Source organism: Cyphomyrmex costatus, unplaced genomic scaffold (genome assembly GCF_001594065.2).
Source record: "Cyphomyrmex costatus isolate MS0001 unplaced genomic scaffold, Ccosl1.0 scaffold29, whole genome shotgun sequence".
Taxonomy (NCBI): Eukaryota; Metazoa; Arthropoda; class Insecta; order Hymenoptera; family Formicidae; genus Cyphomyrmex; species Cyphomyrmex costatus.
The window spans coordinates 2404801-2415716 of record NW_017277017.1 but is presented as its reverse complement, the minus strand read 5'-3'; positions in this window follow the sequence as shown (position 1 = coordinate 2415716).

Sequence of the window (10916 nt, the reverse complement as noted above, 5' to 3'; positions counted from 1 at the left end):
GTCTAGTATTTTAAAGTATTTTTGAATATATATAACTTTTTATATTTAATATTACAAACACATGATAGATAATAAATACTAATAAAATGATAAACTAGAATTTAAAAAAATAATAATTTTTATGATATTTCTTATAGGTACAATCAAAACATTTAAGAAAGTCTGTTTTTTTTTTTAAGGTAAAGATAAATCTAACCTAAAATAAATCTAGCAGTGCAATTCCAAATCGTGCGTGACGATTTCAAATAGATAATATTTTTAAAACAGCATTTTTGAAAATCTGAATGATATCTCGTGCGACTGTTTTGAAACTCGCTCGGTGCTGGTTTCATTATTTTTATTCGTAGATACGGAAATACGAGCTTGTGCACGCGGACATTCTGAGCACAAGGCTTGTGAACGCGAGATCTTTTTTCGATTTTGCGAAATACAGTCGAAGGAAGTAACGACGATCCGAGCGAAGATGAAAGGAGAGCCTGTGTGCGAGAAAGGTTCGGCATTTTGTGCGGAGACTTCTCGTTTCACACAGACATATAATGATCTTTTCGTCAGGAACAACCGCGAGTCGTTACGGATGGTGTAACCATGCGACGCCTCGTTACGTGCGATCGCATCGGGTATACAATTGATCGTTATTTTACAACGTGCTCGCTCGTGTTCCTGTACACATCCTTCAATGAAGAAGGCACGGTTTCAAGCGCGCGGCTGAAAGGACGTTGATTTTCCGGATCTACTGACAAGAAAACGAAGTCGGTGAAACGCGATGCACGTCGCACGTTTGCCGTTTTGTCCCGAGCTTTTTAGCCATCCCGTGCTGACGATGCCTTAACGACCCGGTTCTTTAAGAAACGATTCTTTACGAATAAAGTGCGTTCTCGATTAAGATGCGATCACCTTTTTCTAAACGCGACGCACGGAGATATCTGGGTATATCCCGACAGGTTTTACGAGAGTTTTCATGAAATATTGTTCAAAATAAGTTATCGCTTTGAGAAATAGAAGTACGTACATCGCTCGCGCTTGAGATTTATGAGATTGTGCGATGTTTATTATGTTTCATTTTGTCCGTGGAAAACTACAGTTTCTATAAGAATGGCTCTTCAGTTGCTTTACCTTCTGGCATAAGAGTATCTTCTATTTTACGAGATAACCGCGTGTAACTGCGACAATCGTTTCCCGGGTATTTGCTCTGCGATAGATATGATTGTATTAAACAAAATTTTATGCGATTTGTTTTATCTGCAGTGTAATATGAAATAGTTTCTTTATGTTATTTTATATAACTGTATATAAAATACAAAAATATATATATATACATATATATAAGAATATATAAGAGTCAAAGAAAATTAAAACAAAAAATAATATAATGTGTCTATTTTAAAAAAGTAATGATAAAACAATTAAATAATATTATAGGCCTACTATATGTTTCGGCTTTATATTAAGCTCTCTTCAGATACAAAAATATTATTACGCAAAAATTCTAACTAAAAAGTCGCTGATGTTTTAGAAATATAATAATATATATTAGGAATAAAACAGAGGCGCGGAAATTGCTCGTCATGCGATTGGTTGACCGAATGCAAAATTTCTTATTGTTTCCAAAGTTCGAAAAATTGAAAAAATCAAGTCAATGATGAAATGTTCGTCAACAGTTAAATTTAAATAGTGATTTGAAGTCAAAAAAAAATAAAAGAGTAATATCACAATAAGTGTGCATAACGTTCGATGTATAAAATTGAAGTAAAAAAACAAGTATATAATATTGAAACAGATAAAAGGTACAAAATTATTAGAATTACTGCTGATGATTAAAAACGTCTAACTGTCACGATAAACAAAATTGTAATGCTTATTAGTATACTAATATTTAATTTGTAATAACGTACGTAAAACATATTTCTTTTCCATTAATTTATATGTATCATTATAGCATGTTTCTCGTTATTCGTTCATAGTTAATTAGAAATGCTGTGCGTATTTTGAGCGAACCTTGAAGGTACAGTGATATAATAATATGTAATTTTCATTGTTATTATTTATTTTCAAAAGCTGTAGAAAATCGTTTGGTTTCGTATAAGAAATTGTTTTATTATGGAATTCTGTTCCATAAAACTTTCATAGTAGTATGTTCCTCCTATATTGCTCTTTTGCTTTGTAAAATGTTTAGCAAGCATAAACTTTCGAATATGGCGCGAAGGAAAAGATTTGATTGCGCGCTCGAATTATTCATGCAGCATCCTCTTTACTGCTTCGCCATGGAAAAGCATATATACGTCCTCTTTCATGGTGGTATTGAGAAAAAGGAGAGATATAACCCTCTCGAGATACGAATTGCCAGCAATTCGTATCAAGTGTGCGAAGGCACTCTTCTGCTCTACATACAACTGCCCACATCTCGTAAAAACTTTTCATCAGCTAAAATTTGAATGCCCTTAACCGTTGAGACTCGGGTGCTTTTGACTTTTCAACTGTCACGGCTTTTTATACGTTGATCCTTTCAAAGGGATTTAGATAGACAAAAATATAAAAAGTAATATAAAAATATAAAAATTCTTCTGGGGATTACATTGCTATTTTAATATTAAATTTTAACATTATTAAAAAATAAATGTACAACATCGTGAATTAATATAGATAATAAATATATGATACATTATTAATAAAAGTAAATGTGTATTTTATTTAATTTTAATTGTATCAAGAGATAAAAAAAATTTAATTCTTTTTCACGGCCTATGAATAATAATCAGGTTTTTCGGTACAGATATTAAATTCCCGGTGTATATTTGCATGTATTATAATAAAAAAATGATAAGATAACAAATGATCTAATCAGAAGAAAATCTTCGTAAAGTTAATTACAATTTAAAAGACAAGGTATTTAAGAAAGAGACATTTGTCGTAAAAGATCGCTACGGTCTTCAAGTCCTTATACTTTCGACGCGAGTAATTCCAGAACCGTCGTCGTTGTGGAATCGCGCGAAAATCGCACGGCGTTCGTTGCCTGCCGTCACTCGACTCGACGGCGGAATACTGCCGTCGACTTTGTAACGTCGCATCGAAATTAGAGGCATATTTCGCCCGCGAGCGTTGGACCGGCTGACGGTGTTTTAATTAAGAAGGGGAGTCCGGGCGAGCTGCACGAGGGAATATTTCTTCACGAGCCATTGCAGTCGCTCTTCTCCGCCCTCGAGACTCATAGGAAAGGACGCGCGTGAGGGACTCCCTCTGCGAGATAAAATTGTCAAGCGGCGTGAGTCTGGGAGGCAAGGAGAAAGAGCGAAAGGCACTTTAAACGCCCGCGGCGGCGGCGGCGGCGGCGGCGGCGGCGGCAATGGTGGCGACGCGACTCACCCGTTGTATTTAGCGCACGTACAAACTCTTTGTTTCCTCGAGAGTTGGGTCATTCGTTTGTTCGTAACGCGCCTTGTAGCGCTCCGCCGAGCTCGGTGTACGCGGTGCACCGACGGAAGCACAGCGCGGTGGGATGCCGCAACGAAACGACCCTTTAATTCTGCACGTTCGGGCGATACGTATGCCGCGCTCTTCTTTTTCACGCTATAACCGCGCACGAACAAGAACTTAAGATGACCGTCGTGACGTGTGGCTATTTAAATTCCATTATGATGTCGGACACACGAAGTGTGTCAGTTTTATGGTCCTTCCACATGATATATCGCTTTATGAATGTGAGGATAAATTTTTCCGGGATAAATGTGACAGGAAACCATCGCACATCTAGAAATATCTTTTTATATGTATTTAATATGAATATATTATACTTTTAGACTCTCTCTCTCCCTTTTATTTCTTTTTTTTTTCTTAATTAAAGCTTTTTTCTAATTTAATCCTTTGTTTGTAATTTGAATCTTTTTCGACACAAAAACAAAATTTGACTCTCAAGTTTCTCCGAAATAAAAAAGAGTGGTGTCTGGTTTCTCCGTTTCCCTTTCTATAGAGACGTTGACAAGTAAGCCAGGAATTTCTATTTTTTAAAGCCTAGAACAGTAAACAAAAATTGGATTGAACAAAAGAGACTCAAACTGCAAAATCGAAGAATTAAAAAATTATATTTTAAACAAAGACCATTTCTGTCCTTGTTATTTTCTTCGAAATATCATATTTAAAAAACTCATAATCATCACATATCTCTATACGCGATAAAAAACTAACTAAAGCTCGTGAAAGTTCACTTTAAATGCAGAAAATTCTTTCCGATAACTGCCTTTCAAATGGCATAGAAAAATAAACGTCACGAAATGACGTTGTCTGGATTGCATGCAAATCTCAGCCAGAATCAGCGGTCGTATCAACAGCCGACTTATTATATTCCGAATAATAATAAGATTGCGTTCGCGAGCTTGACAACCGTCACAAGTGCCTTTAGCAATTCAAACTATCGTTTGGACTTCGTATTTTCCTCAACTGTAAGCGAACTGGAAGAAGCATCGCGACGCGACGGACTGGAGTTTCGATGGCGATCCCATAGCCGTGAGCTCTCTGGTGACGTTTCATATTTAAAACATATTCAGGGCAGACTCCGTGGTTGCCAGATGAACGCGGTAGAAGAAGGCATATCCGAAAATGGAGAATCGCGAGGGACATGGATGAGGGAAACATTTCTACTACAGGAGTGAATTTAGGTTCCTTGCTGCTCTGGGGCATGCTGATTTTGCTGTTTTTCTCAATTTTACATGTATACCACTATAAAATGCATAGATCACGTATTCAACATTTTTGTACATACGTATTTTTGCGAAATTCGACTTCGAAACATCAATGTCGTAAACTATTACTTTTCTTGTGTTTGTTAGTATCGAGCTGTGACAAATGTTACATTTCTTTTATTTTGTTTCTACACCGAAAGAACGGTTTGACTAAAGCATCTAAAAATTTAGCCAGATACAGATTTGAAAATAAATTTTGTTGAATTTTATCAAAATAATTACGTAGAATGCTCAGGCTGATTGCTAGAATGTCAACATTTTTTGGAGTATTGCTTATCATGCATGAGAGAGAGAGAGAGAGAGAGAGAGAATTTCCTAAAAGTAATTATATTTTAATAGTTCAACAAAATTATTTTAAAATTTGTATTTATATCTGAAAAGTATTTAAATTTTTAGATAATTTAGATAAATTCAGATTAAAGAAAATAATATAATAAATAATATAAATAATAAAAACAAAGTTTCTCTAAATTTTTACTATTTTTAAATAATTTAGAAAAACTGTTCTTTTTGTGTATAAACGGTTACTTAAAAAATTAATGTTTACTTAAGTCTTACCGTTCGCAATATTTCTCCGTTCTCTGAAAATTAACTGACTATACTAAAGTCGATAAGTAAATATATTCCAAGTGGAATGCGTTTCATCTTTTATTCCTTAGTTCCTGTTACCGTCTCTGTGATGAATCGTACGTAAACATTGTGGCACTTGCGTCGCGTCGTTATACTTTCAAAAAAGCGCGTTTCGCAATGCGCTGAATTTATCCTCTACTAGCCCCCTTATATAAGTTGCACATTAACCTACATAGGTAGGTATATTGACTTTGTTTTACGTAGACATTTGCGAAAGATGCATTTCCCGATGTATATATGAGTCAATATATTGAAATTATCGTCTTTTAACATTCATGTATGTAAAAATATCGTTTCTTTTTACGTGACACAATTACGGTATTTATGTTATTATTATAAATTAAGTAAAGAGATTACTCTATCAATCATCAAAACTAATCTAATTTTATAGTCTATCCATTAAATAATACTTGTGTTGTTCTTAAAGTTCTCAAAAGATTACAATACCTTCTATAAGAGGCACATTTTCAATTGTATCATTTTTATAAATAAATAAAAATGAGAGTTTCGTATAGAGAATATTCAAAGTTAAAACAATTTCAATGATCGAAGTTTAAAAGAAATTATTTTATTTTGAATTTAATCATTTTATAGTTTATTAAAGTGAATATAAAATGTTGAGCTCTCTGCAGCTGCAACTGGTTGGCACAACATTGAGAATGTTGAGGACAGTAGTTTCTCATTATATTTCCACTGCAATTGCATAATGAGAAGTTGGAACTGTGATTTGCAGTATACTTTAGTTATATTCATATTATTTAATTTCTTGCGTAATCTGGCGTCAACTCCTAAAGTCCAGTTTAATATTATTATATTTATTTATTGTATTAATTAAAAAAGTTTTTAATTAATTAATTTATCTCTACTTTTTTTGTTATAAAATGATATTTTAATTATGTCATTTTTGATAAATTATTCCGAATTTGTTTAATTTTGCAGGACATCAATATCATCACAACTCAAGAATAATGGTTTTTTTAAATTATTATGAAATGAAAACTACAAAAATGACATTTTTTATTATGTTTCTCTAAGAAAATATATTTTTCGACATTATTCGATTAGTAAATAATGTTTTGTTGTGTTGAAAAATAATTTCTTTCTCTTTTCTGAAAAACTTAATCTTTTGAGACGTGTCACTTTTGAAGTAAGGAGTGGTAATTAATCAATGTTGAGGATAGCAATTATCCTAGTTCTCATAACGTGAAAAGTTTCACCTCATCAATTATGAATAGCCGAGAAGATGGATATCTTGATATAAATTCGGGAGATTATTGGACACTTTTCCCATTTGAAATAACCGTAGTGGACCCGCCGTAAAAAAAGGAGATAGAAAATTTTGCTATGTCAGATATCCGTCTGCCAAGAAAAGAATTGTGCGCTGCTATTATCATAAACCGCAATTTCAGCCTGGATTCAAATTTTATGAAGATTAAATTAAACCGTAGCTCTTCATCTAGAAAAAAATGCGAGAGACGTCTCTTCTCTTTTGGAGAAAGAAATCACGAAGGACCTACTTCTGTGCTTTTCGTTCGACATAAACGGGAGAATTTATTGAAAATTGCATCGCCGTAAAGCGGCGTTATCCACAATCCAATGAATTTCCGGCGTTCCTCGAGTCCACATTACGTCGGCCGTTACGTGGAAATGTGGAATTAAACAAAACTAAACGAAATCGACGCTCGATAATTTCGTTGGATTTGCATAAGTTTTGCCGCTGTCCTATTTTTATTCTTTTTTTGTCCTAATTTCCTTGTAGAACTGCGAGAACACCGTTGTGAAAAATTTTAAGGCGTCACGTGAGAAGTGAAAAACTGCTCGCAATGAGATATCAAAGTCACAACGTTATGTCGAAACTTATGAGCATTGAGCTCGATTAATAGCAACGATATTTCACAGATCTTTTAAACGGATTATTATACGATACGTGCTCAATTGAGGATTTTCCGTAATTCTACCTAACGTTCCTTGCGTATAGTTACATATATTGCAAAATTTTACATATGCATGATTTTGTTATTGCAGATTATATTTAAAAATTGTTAACCTTTTATAATCGCGATAATCAAAGGGACACATCACTTTGTGTGACTGTTTTAACATTATTCCTTATACCAATTAATATTTAAACATTAATTTAAATTAACGTAAAATGACATATTTTATGTTTTCTTATTAAATCCTGACATTCATATTCTATGTTATTAAGAATTTTAACTATTGTTTTTGCTGAAGAATCGACATCTATCTTCATCAATTCTAAGAGAGGATTCCTCTTGAAACAATAGTTGAATCAAGTCGCTTTAATAAGGAGATTTATGCACGCGCGCACGAATGGTATTCAACGTTGCGAAGTAAAAGTGGCGCATAAAGAAGGAATAATTGCGGTAGCATCTGCCGTGAGATCAGTTCGATTGTAGATCCTCACTTATGGATCATCAACCGGCAAGTGTACGCGCTCGTCCAACTGCCACATGCACAGGGAGTTCGTCAAAAATGCGGACAATCGCGGCCGATTGTTTGCGATAGCAGCTGCAGCTATATCGTAACAAACTATTCTCGCAAAAATTTATTATGAGAGCAAACATCTCGCATGGGACGCAACAAATGTAAATCTATGCCGTCAGCTGCAGATGCAATCCACCCGGCTCTGCCTACCCAGTCGTCCCGGCCAATCGTCGCACCGTGTCTATGTATCGGCTATAGAAGAGCGTATTAAATAGTCAAGTTCACCAACGGTGCGCAACAATAGTACGATTTAATATTGCATGCCGCGAAAGTCTGCTCTTGTTTCGAGCATGTCTCGAATACTTCTTTCATGTAGAGTCTGAATGTTTCCGTTAGATGATGTTCGATATTAGAACAATACACAAAGGTTCAAAAGCATATTTTAAAGCTTTAAAAGCACATACAATATTGATAGAAATTCTTGTAAGCAAATATCCATTCTATGTAATATGCGCTGGAATTTTATATAATAAATAAGTATCTATATTTATATAATAAAGAAAGAGAGAGAGAGATTTTTACGCTTAACGTATTAATGCGTTCCTCTTTTTAAAGCATTATGAGTATTGATAGAAATTTACAGCTACATATATTTTGAATAACAATTACTTTAAACGCGCGTACGAGAAAAAGAATTGATACATTTTTTCTTAAAATAGCATTCTTTCCACATTTTCGATAAAATAATTCAAATCGAATGGTTGTGAAGTAAATATCGAAAGAGAGAGAGAGAAAGAAGGGGGGAGGAGGAGAGACTATTGTTCGCTCGTTTGAAATCGTTTGTCGGTATATGCGCCGATGATATTATAACATGCATGACAATGAACTCGAACCATCGAGTCCAGCTTTACGTGCATTTGCATTATGTGGTGCTTGGTACGAAGTAAAGGTACGAGAATATTCGGTCGCATGCGAAAGCTCGTATATGTTCCTGGGCGAATTAATTCGAGAACGATCGCGAACCACTTGCTGCAAAATGTCAATGACGTAATGCGTTTGGCTATTACTCATATCGCGCTTATTCATTATTAATGACAGCATCGATAACAGTCCAATTATGTAAGCTAAATAATCAGATGACTGTGCTGCTTATCGCGCGCGCGTTTCATATTAATAAAATAAATCCCCCTCATTTTCGAGTATGTACTTTTAAACGTGTTCCGGTCGAAGTAGCTATACTCAATTAATGTGTAAATTGTTTATATATTTTTCGATTAAAGAAAACTTGACATTAATGAAAACTGATCAAATTACGTTATATTAAATGTATAGTATATTATATGTTATCATATTGAATACTATTACGATTGATGTTTAAACTGAATTATTAGCAAGATCAATTAATACGAATGTGTTGAATTATAATATATAATATACGAGCCAGTGAATTATATATATTCATATAGTATATGTTATATACTGAAAGAAAATTTATTATATCTTAATAAATATTTTTTTTAATGTTTACATATAAATATCTACTTATATAATAAATAAATATTTACTCTTACAAATATTAAAAAAATATTTATTAAGTATTTATAATTGATTTTTATATTAAAAATATCTTAAGTACAGTCTTTTTAAGATGTCATTCAGAGGGCTGCATCTTAAGGCTTTACTTAAGACGGTCTTAAAATAAGAATAGATAATGAATATTGCTTTAGACGAAGATATAGTCAATTTTTTAAATATATATATATATATATTATATATATAATATAATATAATTCACACTGACTCGTATATATGTATATCATATATTAATTCAACCCTATATGTATATATTATTATATATGTATAATATTTTTTAGTACATAAAGTATTAATAATATTCCCTGTCATATATAATATTATAAAATTTAATAGCTTATTATCTGTTTGTAATAATTTATTGTCATGTATCATACATCAAAAATTTAACTTAGCTCTGAAATATATTAATCTGTATTACGAATTATTATATCATGCAAATTGTGTCACAGCATTTATGGTTCGTTTAGTTCACCAACTCTCTCTGAATTTTTTTGAAACAGGAAAACTGTGACCGCGCTGACTATGGTACACATACGTGCGCGTTTTTGACAGTTTATTTGGACGTAGCTATGCGGAAAACATACGATCGACTCCGCGTAGAGTGATACGCTGTAGAACGCGAATTTTTAAACTTTGCCTTTGTTCGAATGTTTCACGATCGAACTATCATTGCACAGTTTCATTGTTCATCAAAGTGGACAATTAACTCCGTTACAATTTAACTGTTAGTTAAAAGCAGTTATTTTAGTATAATGCAAAAAGTGAAGTACTGTTGTCATCGTCGTAGCTATTTCCAATACAAATCATCACCTCGGAGACCGCAATTTATGTTCCACTAGGGTAAACAGTTTTAATTAATTATAATTTCAAGATGGAGTAGCCTGTCAGCTCGCAAAGGGAGATTGCAATCTTTCTACATAATTAGGACAATTACCCGCTGAGTTTTAAAAATATGTTGTCATTCGTTTTTTTTTTTTGTCAGAAGTTTCGAGCCAGAAGTTAGCCGTGGGTAATCCCGAACGAATTTCTAATGAACTGTGGCGACTCTGCTAATTATCGCGTGCCTCATTCGACTTCGTTACCAGCGCGGAATGCGCGTATGTTGCATCTGCAAAATTAGCAACGCGAAATGTGCATCGCGACCACGCAGACTGCGTTTCTATTATTACGTTTTTTTGCAAAACGACGAAGCGAGTCGTGCCTCGCGTTTCATTAATTAGTCATTTTTCGTTAATTTTAGCCAAAACGAGTCTTTCACGCTGAAACGGTTGTTCGCGACCGAATATTTTTTTACTTGTTTACGAATAGCAAATTTCCGTTAATAATATACGTACGGTTCCGTTTTGATTATAGAATTAATATAAGCAAAAGCGTTAGGTATACATATATATGCAGTAGCATAATTATGCCACAGCAATATTTGTTCCTTAAAATCGCTGAAATATTACATTATCAATTTTTGAAATATACTTAACGTGAAATGCTACGATGCTTTCTGTTAATCTACAT